Source organism: Triturus cristatus, chromosome 10 (assembly GCF_964204655.1).
Source record: "Triturus cristatus chromosome 10, aTriCri1.1, whole genome shotgun sequence".
NCBI classification, from domain to species: domain Eukaryota; kingdom Metazoa; phylum Chordata; class Amphibia; order Caudata; family Salamandridae; genus Triturus; species Triturus cristatus.
In genome coordinates this window covers 1,240,236,076-1,240,251,167 of record NC_140593.1, presented here as the reverse complement: position 1 = coordinate 1,240,251,167, position 15,092 = coordinate 1,240,236,076, and the positions used below count along the sequence as shown (strand labels likewise).

General features: G+C 50.1%; 1 protein-coding gene across 1 annotated transcript in view; it reads left to right on the top strand.

Annotated features, from left to right (window-relative positions):
- PRICKLE3 (prickle planar cell polarity protein 3) overlaps window positions 1–15,092 on the top strand; it is a 217,252-nt gene that overhangs the window by 200,678 nt on the left and 1,482 nt on the right. The window lies entirely within an intron of this gene.

The following is a 15,092-nucleotide window of genomic DNA, read 5'->3' as shown; positions in this document are numbered from 1 at the left end:
TCACATGAGACCCCCCTGACTCAACCTGCACAGAAGTCAAAACGTACCTTTCCTCCGGCTTCAAACCAGCACTTAAAGGATGCAAGGCAAACATTCTCTGAATTAAAAATGAGGGGTTTATTTATTTACAGACCCGCTGGCTGTACGCACATAATTAGAAGAAGACAAATATATGAAGGAAAAGCCCACGTGCTGAGGTTAGACTTTAAGAAATGACTGTCTTATGTTTGTATCAAGGATTTTTAGCTTTGGGCAACCTCTGGAATTAGGAACAGGACAAGCTCTCTGCCAGGGCCATCCTTCTGCCCTGCTGGTCTGGCACCCAACCCCTACAACCATCTTTTGGCATAAGGATTTTTAAATGGTGCAGGTGCCACCGACCTGGAGCAGCTCCTTGCCACCCTAGGCATGGATGACCCCAAAGTGATGGTGTTCCCGTGGAGGATCTGACTGCGCGGCTCCCGCTTCGTCCTTTGATGGTGTGTACTTACCTGCAGATTATACACACTCCCTGAAAGCCGCGGTCTCGTGGGCCCTGTTGATCTCGCTGGGGGTTCCTGGGTGGTCCTCACTTCTTGATCCTGGGGCCTCGAGGCGCTCTTCTACTTCTGCATTCTGGCAATGGCCGGGCAGTGGTCAGTGTCCTCGGGTTCTGCGTTGGCGCTCTCGCTGATGTTCTGTCAAGCTGGCCGCCATCTCCCCTCCTGGCAGTCAAAGACAGGATAGTCTTCATCAACCTAAGCGTGATGTGCTGGCCCTTCACCTGCCTCCACGTCATGACTCTTGTTCACCTGTCCGGTGTTACCTAGCCATCAGTCATACTGCACATGACCGATGAAGTCACAGATCTGCCCTGGAGACCGGGGTCCCTTGGGTGGCCTCCACAGGTCTTGAGGGCTCAAACAGTTGAAGCCTCCTTGATGTGATGTCCTTCACCTGCCTCCACGTCATGACCCTCATGCACCTGTCCGGTGTCACCTGGCCGTCAGTCGTACTGCACGTGACCCATGGAGACGCAGATCTGCCCTGGAGACAGAGGGCCCTCGGGTGGCCTCCACAGGTCTTGTGGGCTCAAGCGGTTGAAGCCTCCTTGATGTGATGTCCTTCACCTGCCTCCACGTCATGACTCTTGTTCACCTGTCCGGTGTCACCTGGCCGTCAGTCATACTACACATGAGTGATGGAGTCACAGGTCTGTCCTGGAGCCCGAGGACCCTCGGGTGGCCTCCAAAGGTCTTGTGGGCTCAAGCGGTTGAAGCCTCCTCAATGTGATGTCCTTCACCGGTCTCCACATCATGACCCTTGTTCATCTGTCCGGTGTCACCTGGCCGTCAGTCGTACAGCATGTGACCCATGGAGACGCAGATCTGCCCTGGAGATAGATGGCCCTTGGGTGGCCTCCACTGGTCTTGAGGGCTCAAGCGGTTGAAGCCTCCTCAACGTGATGGTGAAGTCCTTCACCTAAGGTTTGCTTTTATTATTTAAGGATTATTAGACCGATTTACCCAACGCTAAGGCAGGTCTCCGAGTCCCGGCTTAAGTGTCACTGAAAGCAAAGCTTACTGACTCCACGCCAGCCTCTCTAATGCCACATCCTGTGTGACACCGAGGCCTCGGTAGACTGTGGTGCACAGTTGTGACGATGAAACCACTCACACCCTCCACTGAGGTTCCCAGACTTATTACAAACGTGCTGTCTCCATAGTACCAGGTGCAGATGCGATGTGTGATTCGTGTCCATTGCAAGTCTAGACTTAAGACTTTGTTACAGTGAATAAGTGTGTTCCATGTACAGTTGGTTTGAAGAAGAATTTAATCCCAGGGCTTTGCTCAAATATTCTCTTCTCAAGGCTGTACAATTCCCACTTTTCCTGTCCTAATAAGTAGCCTGCATGTCATGGACCTTTAGAAACAGTTTCATTGGCCGCCTCATATTGGGTGCACATGTGTTACTGCTCTTAAACATATTCTTTAAACTAATAGGTCTTGCCTATGCAAGAGCTATTGACTTGACCAATGTGTTTTAGCCATGGTGTACACCAGGGTGGCTGCTGGTCAGCATGGCTCAATGTTTGTGGCGTAGAGTGGCGTGGGGTGGCGTAGAGTGGCATACAGTGTCGTAAAGTAGAGTGGCATAGCGTGAAGTAAAGTAGAGTGTCGGTGAGTAGAGTGGCATAGAGTGGAGTAATGTTGTGGTGTGTCGTAGAGTATGCCTCGTGTGGTAGCGCACTACTATTACAGACAACACATTTTCAACTGAAAGGACCTTTACATTTACACAGACATACAGTTTTTCTTCTAAAAACGATACAGTGCACAGATGACAATATGTGGAAATGGCATTACTTGGTGTATTCATTTCTTTTGATCGTATTAAAATCTTTGTTTCCGCCACACTTCAAAATTTCAAAAAATGTGCTTCATTTGTGCTTTCCTAATTCTGATATATTCTTGCACAGTTCCTTTGCAGACATTTAGATTTAGTTAAATGCTAGAAAAAGCCTTTCCTTTCACACCCTCAGATTGTCAGATAAATCCTCTCACTTTGAACTTGGAGAAGGAAAAGTAAACACCAAGCTCCCTGGAAGGCAGCGCCAGACATTTGACCTCTGTCTTTGAATGCACCGCAAATGTGACAAAGAACAGAATTGAAAGGCCTGTTTACAGGAAGCGAGCACTCGAGGAAGAATACAATGAGCAAGTCAGAGAGGCGGTAAACAGGCTGTGCTCCACGGGAGGGACAAAGACCGGCTGGACAGCCTAAAACAAATAAAGCCAGCAGATGGAAAGCAAGCAAATGTGAGTTACAAGCCACCAAGCCAATGGTAAGCAAAGGTTGAAAGGCATTCCCAGGTAGGCTTTACGAATGCCCCCAAGACGTTTTTAGTCTTGGACCTAAAACCGATCTCAAAGTAGCCCAACTACAGTTGTCTTTTATAGTCTAGATTGGGTCGGGATATTACGATAGTTAAGCGAGGGTGATTTGAGTTTTCTGTGAGAGAATAGATATAAGATGGTTGCGTTGTGCCTGAGGGATCTCAACTCTTAGCCCCTTCACACATCTTTTAATAGTTGCAAAAAATGTATCGGGTTTTACATTCTGCCATAGAACACATTCTTGCATGTTCAAGTTTTGTGGGAAAATCTAGAATAGTTTCCAAACTTTTAAAATCTTTATCAAAGTGGCTAAACCTCCTTCTGTGCTCTCCTACCTACCAGGGTTAGTGGGCTTCCGATGACCGTCCAATCCAGGAACGGGTGGCTTATTGAACAGCAAAGTTTCTTGTAAAAGAAAAATACATTGGTTACCATGTACATTCCAAGAAAACCCTCTCCAGGGCTTGGCTTGGGGAGAGTCTTCAAGAGATGAAAAACGATTTGATCAGTTCTTTGACGCTCGATTCTCTTCCCAATTCGAGGTGAAGGATCTTCTCGGGGGTGCAGGAGTGTTCTTTAATGATGTCTTTATTCTTCAGTAATCTTCGTTTTACTTACAATCCCAAGTCCACCAAACCGACCGCCCTTTGCGACCAGTCGCGCATCATATTTGGTCAGAAGAGAGTGGGCACTTCTTTATACGTTCATGTTTTTTCAAAGTCACCTTCATTAAAAGACGTTTTCTGCTTGTTCTATTTTTACTTATCTCGCAAATTTATTACTAAAGTGCAGATTGTTTTAGAGTAAAAATCCCTCTTAGTGGCCAATTTGCCCTCGGAATCGCACTCGGAACTAACTCTTTCGATGTGCGTGGGGAAAATTTCACGTACAGAAGGTATTTTCTCTACGATAGATGTGTGTTTGGAATAAATGAATCCTCTTTCTTAAATCCTTCCCCCTAATCAGCCGGATTCAGCATTAGACTGCTGCGGTCTCATTTCTACACTTAGATGGGAGACTGCAAGATCTTCCTCACTTGAGTGCCTTCGAGAGACTTTTGGAGGGAGTCTCTTTGGATTGTGACCCAGCCTGGACTCCCCTTCGCTGGTTATTAAATGTGAAACTTGTCCTAACACGGAGGCAAGTTCTTCCAGAAGAGATGTCTGCTGTCGCCGCTCTCTTTGAGGGACCCAGTTACCCACTTTGAGGCGGAGGGGTGTGGAGGGCACAGTGGACACAGCCTCCAGCAGTTTCCTCATGTTTCTGAAGAGGTGAAGGCACACAGATTCCCTTTTAGAATTTACACCTAAGCAGAAGTCCAACAGTTAAGTTATTGATTATTGGATATGCATTCATCATTAAATATAAAGAATAAACTACCTGTGACTGTGTGATGACATTGTATACTGCTACTCCGAGTTTTGTGAGACCAGAGAGGGATGAGGCGGCCGCTCTGTGTGATGTGTCATAACCTGGTGGTTACTGATGCAAATCGTATAGCGCGCTTACAGGGGTACTTTATTCCGTATAATACCGGATGCACAAATACTTCAAGTGAAGATTGTTGCTATGAAAAACTGCACTTTTTTTTAAACACCTCCGCATATGTGGTTAAACAGGGTGCGTCTGCTGTTACTGTCGCACACTCGTTACGCTTCCGGAAACACCAGGCTTCAGTTAAACCGCGCCACAGCCAGAATGTAGGTCAGACCGCGCTTTCTTTACAGAACCGAAAGGTCTGTGATGACCAGGAGGAAAATGTGCCTCATAAATGCTGAGGTATAAGTTAAGATTTGAACTTCTCATTTTGCAGTCGGTTTTAGTTACTTCTAATACCTCTTTACTTCTAATAATAATTTATTCTCATTCTTGTTTCTTCCTATTCCTACGTCTGCTCTTGCATTTTTAGTCTTTTGCCCTTTGTGTCCATTCGTCCTTCTTTGCAGAAGGGTTTGTAAAGCTCTTCTGCCGTCCATGGTTAACAGACTGTACTTTGCACTGACTTGAATGGGCTTTAAGTTGCCTTTCTTTATCCGTTTTTTTGCCTCGTGCCCTTCGGGGATTGGCTGGAAATATCATCCGTCATATCTTGGATCAACCCACAGCAGCATTTTGCCTTTCCAGTTTTTCTGTGACCGTTCGGGTGTGTCCTTCCGCTTCCATTGGAGTGCATGAGGGACTATTGTACATCTGAAATCAGTCGGAGACTGACCAGTAACTCAAGGGAGTGAGCGCCGAGAGAAGTGTGTGCACGTGGATACCACAGAAAAGAAAGGAGCCTTCACCTCTGCAGCGTATTTATTTCCACTGATGGTTTGTCCCCCACTTTGCTGTCGCGTAGCATTAGTGCGGCTGCGCGTGCCCCGTCGCGTGCTCACTCGCGTGCCCCGTCGCGTGCGACACAAAACAAGACCATTGGCTGCGCCACGCCCTCTTTGGCTTTCCTGTTTGCTGCATTTAATGTTTCCATTTCCTTCTTTTGCCATCTTTTTCTCCTCATGGTGTGGAGGTGCCCATTTAAATGAATTATTTTAAATTGTGCATTTCCAAGTGATGAGCCTCGTGACGCTGCATTTTGAGAAGTGTCGTCAGAAGTGTTAAATGATCAAGTGACGGTTCGAGGGGTTGAGTGACCTGAAGGCAGCAGGAAGACGCGTTACTGTGAGTTCAGGGGTTTTGGGGGGGGGGGGGGGTACACTCCCTCTGAGACCAGAACCTCCAGCAGGTGCCACTGGGTGTAAAAAGCGTCTATGTCCCGATGGACCCGGGATTACACTGGACATTGTGCGCATCTGATTCAGTGATGTCACTTCCTGGCAGGATCCCTTCTCGCCTCATGAGACCTCCGTGATAGAGGGGTCTCCCTCCATCAGCTGCACATGGGGGGGGGGCCTCATCGCCCGGTGGGAGCTGCTCCTGGCTCCATCGAAGCCCCCTCCACTCCCAAGAGGGGGCAGCGGCCTGGTGGTGTCAGCCACTCCCTGACCCCGGACAAACCTCCTCCCGAGAGATGTGTAGACAATTGAAGCCAGTGCGGGCATGAAAGAGACATTGTACCCAGGGCTGAGCCCACCACAAAGGGCACTTCACTCTCAGAGAACAAACATGGAGGGCGGAGCCCACCACAGAGAACAATTCACTCACAGCAGCACAAACATGGAGGGCTGAGCCCACCACAATGAACTATTAATTCACTCACGCCAGAGCACAAACTGGAAAAATCCAGGGTCCATGTAAGTCGCGGAAGCCTTTAAAACACCAACTTCCCTTAGAAACGGAGGCGGTGAGGTGAGGCTGGCACACCAGGGTCCAGCTACTGCCTCGATAAGTAAAGCGCAAACCTAGCGGGCACTGGGGCATGCGGGGAGGGTCAGGCGGGCACTGGGTAATGTGGGGAGGGTCAGGCGGGCACTGGGGCATGCGGGGAGGGTCAGGCGGGCACTGGGGCATGCGGGGAGGGTCAGGCGGGCACTGGGGCATGCGGGGAAGGTCAGGCGGGCACTGGGGCATGCGGGGAGGGTCAGGCGGACCGGGCAGAGAGGGATCGCTCCTCCGCTGGAGGTCTTCATTCAGTAAATACCAGCAGTAAGAAAAGCTCAAATGAAGCACCTTTTTGTAATTCTGAAGTGTGATGTAAACGATTCTTTTAATGGGATTAAAACAGATCGAGGCGCTTTCCTTGGCGGTGCTCAAATGATCAATATTCAGAGAAACTTGATTTTTATGTGTAATCGTTTCCGTGCTACATTCTCTTATCAGTAAAACTGTACGTCTGTGCAAATTAGGCAGCCATTTGAATTAAGTCTGCGGCCTGTAAATGATGGTGGCTTCCGCGCCATGATTTACTCTCACATTTGCGACAGCGTGCTCCTAAATGTACCACCCACTACATACCACACCCTCGTCACTCTTGCTTCATACATGTGCTGCACATGTTTTTGGGATTCTACCCCTTCACTGCCTCCGCCCGGCAGACGAGTCTCTGGTCTGCAGTCCTTGAAGGGGCTTCAAGCAGGGTCACGGGAGTCCTTCCTCCGTCCCGGAGGGTCAGCGCCTGGACACCCTCATGGGTGACATGAAGCGCTCTACAAAGCCACTGATTGAGTAATTAACACCAGTACCTCTGCCTGACACATGTTTAGGCGTTACAACAAACAAAAGATGGACGGAATGCTGACAAGGCAGACATTCTCCCCCAGTCAAGAGATCTGGGTTAAATCCATCGTTCTTTTGCCCACTACGCCACCCCAGTTCAGACATGGCCATATGCAAATCAGTCTTGACCCTGTGCCTCATGGGAACAGTCCAGCCCGAACTGCCAAGCCATGTCTTCCCTGGACCGGAATCAAGCATCCTAGGACCGGTTTCTGGCTATCAGCCGTCATCAGCCAGGATAGCTTGACTCCAGTGGCGTAGTGAACACGGGTCCCACGTCTGGGAATACCCATCCCACTTAGGGCGAAAAGCGTTACAACAAACAAAAGATGGACGGAATGCTGACAATGCAGACATTCTCCCCCAGTCAAGAGATCTGGGTTAAATCCATCGTTCTTTTGCCCACTACGGCACCCCAGTTCAGACATGGCCATATGCAAATCAGTCTTGACCCTGTGCCTCATGGGAACAGTCCAGCCCGAACTGCCAAGCCATGTCTTCCCTGGACCAGAATCAAGCATCCTAGGACCAGTTTCTGGCTATCAGCCGTCATCAGCCAGGATAGCTTGACTCCAGTGGCGTAGTGAGCACGGGACCCACGTCTGGGAATACCCATCCCACTTAGGGCGAAAAGCGTTACAACAAACAAAAGATGGACGGAATGCTGACAATTGTTTGACACATTCGACAACGCAAAATGCCCAAACTTTGCATCCAGGTTCCCACACCCGCTCTCAAAGGGCAATGCCCTATGGATGAACTGGTCAGGGATATTTGCCTACGCTTTTCCGCCTCTCCCGCTCATTCCATTTCTGTTTTGGAAGCTCAGGCAAACATCCCTCACACTGATCTTAGTAGCTCCCACTTTGGCCCGTCAACCATGGTTCACAACCCTGTTGGAGCTGTCAGTAATTCCACATCAAAAGCTGCACCTCACATCGAGCCTCCTCACTCAGAACCATGGAGAAATCAAGCATCCAAATCCCAAAGAACTAAACTTAGCGATCTGGCTCCTGAAGTCATAGAGTTTGGTTATTTAACTCTACCGCCAGACTGTATGACAATTCTAAAAGAAGCAAGAAAGCCTACTACCAGAGCTTGCTACGCAGCAAAGTGGAAAAGATTTGTTGTCTACCGCAATAACAACAAAATCAATCCTCTATATGCTTCTATACAAAATATTCTCTGTTACCTGTTACACTTACAGCAAACCGGACGAGCTTATACATGTATTCGTTTGCACCTTGCAGCGGTAGCTGCGTACTTGCAGAACAGGCAGCATTTATCACTATTTAAATCTCCAGAGATCAAAGCCTTCATGGAAGGCCTGAAAATGGTAAAACCACCAAAATGTCCCCCTGTGCCATGGGAATCTTGACATTGTCCTTAGAAGGCTTATGGGTCCACCTTTTGAACCATTGCACAAGTGCCCTTCACAGTTTCTTTCATGGAAAGTTGCTTCCCTCATTGCAATCACTTTATTGAGGAGAGTTGTTGAGCTACTGACATTAACCTTAGGGAAACCCTTCTTTCAACTCCATAAAGACGTGGTGGTTCTTCGCACCAATCCCAAATTCCTTCCTAAAATCGTTTCTGCTTTTCATAATAACCATCCTGTTGAGTTGCCTGTGTTCTTTCCTCAAACTGATTCAGTAGCAGAACGAGCTCTTCACACCCTTGATGTTAAAAGATCCTTATTGTATTACATAGAAAGGACCAAAGATTTTCGCAAAACAACTGTTTGTTGCATTTGCTCCACCTCACAAGGGCAATCCCATCTCTACATCTGGCATTTCAAGTGGATTGTTAAAGGCATTTAAACATGCTTTGCAAAAGCTAAAAGAACTTTAACTATACCCTCTAGAGAGCATTCCACTCGCAAAATAGGGGCTTCTATGGCTTTCTTAGGAAACCTCCCCATAGTTGACATTTGTAAAGCTTCAACATGGTCTACACCGCACACATTCACCAAGCAGTATTGTGTAGATGTGTTAGCGAGACAACAAGCTAATGTGGGCCAGGCAGTACTTTAAAAAACTTGCGTTCCAAACAACTGCAACATCTACAGTTTTGCCACCGCTTTGGTAGTATACTGCTTTGTAGTCTATGCAAAGCATGTGATCTACAGCTCACATGCCTCAAACGGAAACCCAGTAAGCATCTGTTTTTGGCATGTAGAGCTGTAGATTCACATGCGTCCACCCGCCTCCCTGGGCACCTGAAGTTGTTGCAGTTCTTGATTATGGAGAAGTGTGGCTCACTGGTTAGAGTAGGCAGACCTGGAAGCAGAGGTCAGCCCGGGACCAGGGTTCAATTCCCGGCTCGGCTAGGTCTTGAGTCCATAAATTGTCCATGGACTCGATAATTCTCGCTCCAGTGCATACTCGATTCATGGGTTCACACTCTGCGACTCTGGGCAATAGCTTGCTTAATCTCCACAATGGCCCCTCGCGGCGGGATGCCTGGCTTTCACCTTGTGGATGCCCTGCTGGGTTATCTCACAGGGGAATACCAGGACGGGTTCCCTAAGCAAGCGCTTGGAGACCGGTTGGTGATTTGCGCTATATAAATATCTGCACATTTACATTTACATTATACATTCATACGCATGGACATCTCTATACTACACTTACTTACTCCATTCTCACCCTCTTGTGGGAAAACGATCTAACAATGTAGTCGATGCCTATACGTACTATCACCGACAGGAGGAGTCACCTACCTCCTGACTGGAAAGACTTCGTCAAAGAAAAACAACTTGCAAACATCCAGACCCAACACTAGATGGCAGGCGTATGCAAAGCATGTGAATCTACAACTCTACATGCCAAGAACAGATGCTTACTGGGTAAGTAACATATTCCTTTTAACTTGTTTGTACATGCATAGCCTAAACTAAACAAAACACTGACACGGTCTGGCCACATCATATCAATTTTTTTTTACTTTAAGCTATGTAGCACAGCAGCCGCACCGCTGTGCAACATTAAAAAAAAACATTGACAAAGCCAATAGGTCTCACAAGGGTGAAATCTATTGGCTTTGCCATTGCTTGTTCCATTTACTAATCATCATTTTCTTTCCAATGCTACCTGCGTGGCAGCTTCCTGCTAGAAATGGAAAGAATCTCAACCATCCTGGCCAACAGAGCCACCAGCTTTGTATCTTTTTAAAACCACTTCCATCTTAGTCACATCCAATCTGCGAGGAAGTAGCATTCAGCGGCGGCTTCTCCGCAGTTGAAAAATAAAACAATATTTTGCTATTGTTTTATTTTTTAGCTACTGGCTCTGAGCCAGCATATGCAGGGAGGGGTGGGGCGGGCCATGGGAGGGGGGAGGAGGAGTGGTAGATGTGCACTTCTAAGTGCGCATGTCTGTTTGGCCGGCTGTCTCAGGCCAGCCAAACTGACATGCGCACTTGCTGCATTGCACAGCCGAGTTGGAGAAATAGCACAGACTCCCTGTGCCTGAGCGAGTGTTGATCCAGACCGCTCAGGCCAATCTCCGTGCTGCTCTCGTGCTTGAGAGCAGCGCAGGGATTGGATGGGGAGTCTGTGATGCTGTCCCAGGGACTGTTGGGACCAGGACCTGAGGAGCGTGAGGCGGCCGGCAGCACCAGGTAAGTCTTTTTTTTTTTCTCCAATCCCCGCCTGCCGTGCACTTCCCCCACCACCCTCCACCTGCCCCACCACTCCTTATGTGTGTCAGCTGCCACTGGAAGCCTTGCTGCCTGGAAGCAGGTCTGTCTCTCCAGGACCCCAGGCGTTCACAGGACCCCTTTTCCTCTAATCCAAACCTGACCTGGGGCCATACCCTGTCTATGCTGGTCCATGGCCATACCATGTCTGTGCCGGCACATGGCCGTACCCTGTCTATGCCGACCTGTGACCATACCCTGTCTATGCCGGCCTGTGGCCATAACCTGTCTATGCTGATGGTAGCGGTGACTCCTCATTCTACAGCACAACAGTGACACAGAGGATGCAGAGTGAATCTGGCTTTCCGACATGCATGTTGGTGATTGGCACCGTGCAGTATCCCCTTGGCGATCGCTTGCCCTCCTTCACTCCCCAGTGTAGGTCCCTCAGCGTCGCCTTGGATGAGAGAGGCTGTGGGGGACAGGTGAACCCTCACCACCTCCACCGGCAGCAGGTGAGAGGGACGAGTGAGGTGCCGGGGACCGCAGCCAGGTGCCTGGGTTGTGCATCGTAGCGGTGGGTCTGTTGTGGTTCTAAACCTTCTAGCCAAGACAAGTGCTTTACTGGCCACGTGGCCTCCATGGCATGTCCTGCTGCCCACTCCCAGTATCTACAGTAAGATGTGATGGACCGCTTCCTGCACCTTTCCCACATGCCATGTATGATTATTTCAATCAGTCTTCAGATGGCTGCAGCACTGCCCTGAGCTGTGCATGGTGATGTACTGGGCCCAGTCTCGCAGTAACGTTGGGCACTTGTTACCTGATTTTACAACACACACATTAACCTCATTTTGCAGTGAAACCCATAATTGAGACCTTCCATGCACATGTGAGGGAGCTTGGCCTGCTGTGGGTTTTGGTGAGTTGCTTGGGTGTGAGGGGGTTTGACCCACTATGGGTTTAGTGAGTTGTGGAGGTGTGAGGGAGCTTTTTCGGTGAGTTGTGCAGGTGTGGTGGAGCTTGGCCTGCTGTGGGTTTTGGTGAGTTGTGTGGGTGTGAGGGAGTTTGACCCACTATGGGTTTAGTGAGTTGTGGAGGTGACTTACTGTGAGTTGTGCGGGTGTGAGGGGAGCCTGACCTACTGTAGGTTTCAGTGAGTTCTATTCTATTCTATAGGTGTATTCACTGGCTGCCTGTTAGTGCAAGAATCAGATTGAAGGCACAATGCGGGCACTATGTTGGGCCCATAAGACCCTTCATCAAGCAGGCCCTCGTTTCCTACAAGCTGGCTTCAAATGTTACCCTCCTACCGTACCCACCGTCGAGCTATGCCAAGCTGGCCTAGGTCCCAAGAGTAAAAAGATCTCAGTGGCAAGTGTTAGAAATGGGATTTCTGGTTGGCTAGGGCTTGCGCCAAAGCCAGGCAGAAACCACCACTCTAAGTCAGGGCTGGGGAGTTACACGCCAAAGATAACCCCTGCTCACCCCCTTGGTAGCTTGGCACTAGCAGTCCGGCTTATCCCGGAGGCAATGTGTAAAGCGTTTGCGCGCGCACCCAGCAACAACACCCAAGGCCCACCACAAAAGAAACTCCACACAAGGTTATATATAAAAATAGCCTTTGTATTATAATAAACACATTAGATAATATTCACACAATTTACACTGTGCCACTGGCACTGGGCGGAATTTACAGGGGACTATTTACACGGGACAGGGCCACATGGAGCACTGTCAGAATTAGCACAAATCACCAATTGTAAATGTAGACATGTAGAACAAATAATAAATGTAGCGCACAACCAGTAACCACTGGTAAAAGGTAAGTACACCCTACGCGATCCTAAACACCTTAGGCATATAACCAGCGCCTTGAGACCCTAGCGGGTGAGCAGCGCGCTTTACAAATTTATTGATTGATTGATATATCACGCAGGGAACCTTGAACTCACTAGCATAATTTCTACTAGAAAAACAATCTCCTACGCATAGACACAGTTAGGAATAAACATAGCATAGAGGCAATACACATGGTGCAAAAGTACACATGTAAACAAAACCATGTACCCTAGGTGAGGGCACAACACAGGAAAACTGTCCCCAGGCAAACTTGGCCTCTCAGGGGCTCAAACGCCCTTTGTCCCAAATGTCACGGCTGGGCTGCGCAGGCAGCCAAGGCAGAAGGCCAGTCAGCTGTTAAACTGACTGGGGCACCACTATGCCTCACCAACCTGTGGCACCTGCAGAGCTTCTTAGAATAAAATTACCCCCGACGTTGCATCTGCCCGCTGACAAACCGGGGCAGCTGTGATAACCACGTGGTGCCCCACTCACTGGCAGTCTCCTCGCGCTGCTCCAGGGCTATGGTTCTCCTCTGGTGCCGTCCCTGGCATCCGCGCGGCGTAGTGGAGCCCCTCCTTCACTGGGACTCCTTCCCTGCAACGACTCTGAGGCTGTGGGAGGGCACCGGCAGGGTGCCTTGATAGGCCCGCTACTCCTCCGCTCTGGGGACGCCTCCTTCTGCAGGTGCAGGCGCACAGCACACACGTCGGTGGGGTGGGCTCCCACCGGACTCGGGCTGTCCTAGTCGGCATACGCGGGGCTCTCCATCGAGCATGGGAGCCCTGCTGGACCACACGCCACTTCCTTCTGCACGTGGCAGGCCCTGCCCACAGTCAGGCGGCGCGGGCCGGACTTCCTGCTTTACCCGGCAGCGGCGGTGATCTCCTCAATACGGCGGCAATGAGGGGTAGGCTCCCTCTTCTGTAATCATACGAAGCAGGGTGGGCAACCGCTCAACGTCGCAAAAATGCGGGGTGGGCACCCGCTATGGAGGTACCGATGCGGGGTGGGCTCCCGCTCGGTTATGAAGCATAAATCAGCGTCACGGCAAGTGTCACGGCAAAGTCACGGCAAGTGTAGGCAGGCTCCCGCGAGGTCAGCAGCACAGGGGGGGAATCCCTACGCTCGGGATTCCATCGGCAGGCTCCTCTGCAGCGCTCTGCCAGACGCCAGCCCTTCAAATTCAAAAGGCACTTGGAAAGAAATAGAAATCAAGCGCTCTCAGGCGCTAGCTGCCCATAAAGTCCTGGGAAAGGCAAAAATGAAAGTCTTTCAGGTGGCAGGGGGGCCAGGGCTGGGCCCAGGGGCCAGCTCACAGGGCCCTCCAGGCAGGGAGGCAGTCCCCAGTGGAGGTCTTCCTGGCACCCAGCAGCAGCAGCAGGCCCCCCTCAAATTAGGAACAAGAAAGAACACCTTACATGGGGTCACAGCCCCTTTTTATCAACAGGTTTCCTTTGTCTCAAGGTGCAGGGCAGCGGCGACCCAGATGCAACTGGTTCCTGAGCACTTTGTTTTGCTCAGCCCCTCTCCCTATTCACAGAACAGGCTGGGGTCATCAGTCGCACCACAGGGGGCGGAGCCAGCATTGTGTGGGGAAAGCCCAGCCCTATTCAGGTCCCAGGTGTACTCCTCCCACCCATCTGGATGTAGATCTCCCTATCCACCACTGGGGCCGACCCATCCTGACTCCTGGAGCCAGGCACACCAGCCAATCACAAGCCAGACAGTCCCTTCACATTTACTACACAGACATTCCCGCTTCTAGAAGTGGCACTTCCACACTAGACACAGTAACGCCGCACACATCATCGCGCAGCCTTCACCCTCACGAGTCCGCACATACCAAACTCGACCCTGCACTCCCCACGCACCAGGAACTACCATGGACACACACATTCCCCATGCATTCCTATGGGAGGGCAGGTCAGTCTCACTAAAGACATACACGGCGCACACGCACTCTCCACTGGGACACAGTGTAAAAGCGCCTAGAGGCCTAAAACCGCTCACACAGAGTTTGGGACTGGCCCGAGCGCTGGTACTGCGGCGGTCGGTGGAGGCATTCAGGTACGTTTATTTATTTATTTTGTCCCCGGAACCCTCCCCACCTCCCTCTTCCGGCACACCACTTTGTCAGGGGAAGGGCCACTACTGGAGGAAACGAATAAGTCAAGGAAGCGGATTACTGAACATTGACGGCCGGACAAACACCTCATGCGCAGTGAAGGGAGTGCCCACCACTCCCCCACCAGCAGTTTCATCCCCGGGACGCGCCCAAAAACTCCTCGGAGTCCTGGGGGCAGGTACAGGGGATTAAAATAAAATGATCATAAATCTGTATTAAAACCTGTTTTATTTGCTGGTGGTGGCGGGGTGGGCGGCGCTCCTCCACCCTACTGGAGCGGCCGCCGCTGGTTTCCTCCCTTCATCAGCATGGATCTGTTTCACCAAGAATCCGTGTCCTTGACCTATTAGCTGTCCTTCCTCCGCCATCTTTATCAGAAGGGTACAATGACACGAGCACCAAGACGCCTCAGGGTAATCGCTCGCTTTATAAAATGTCATAACATAACATA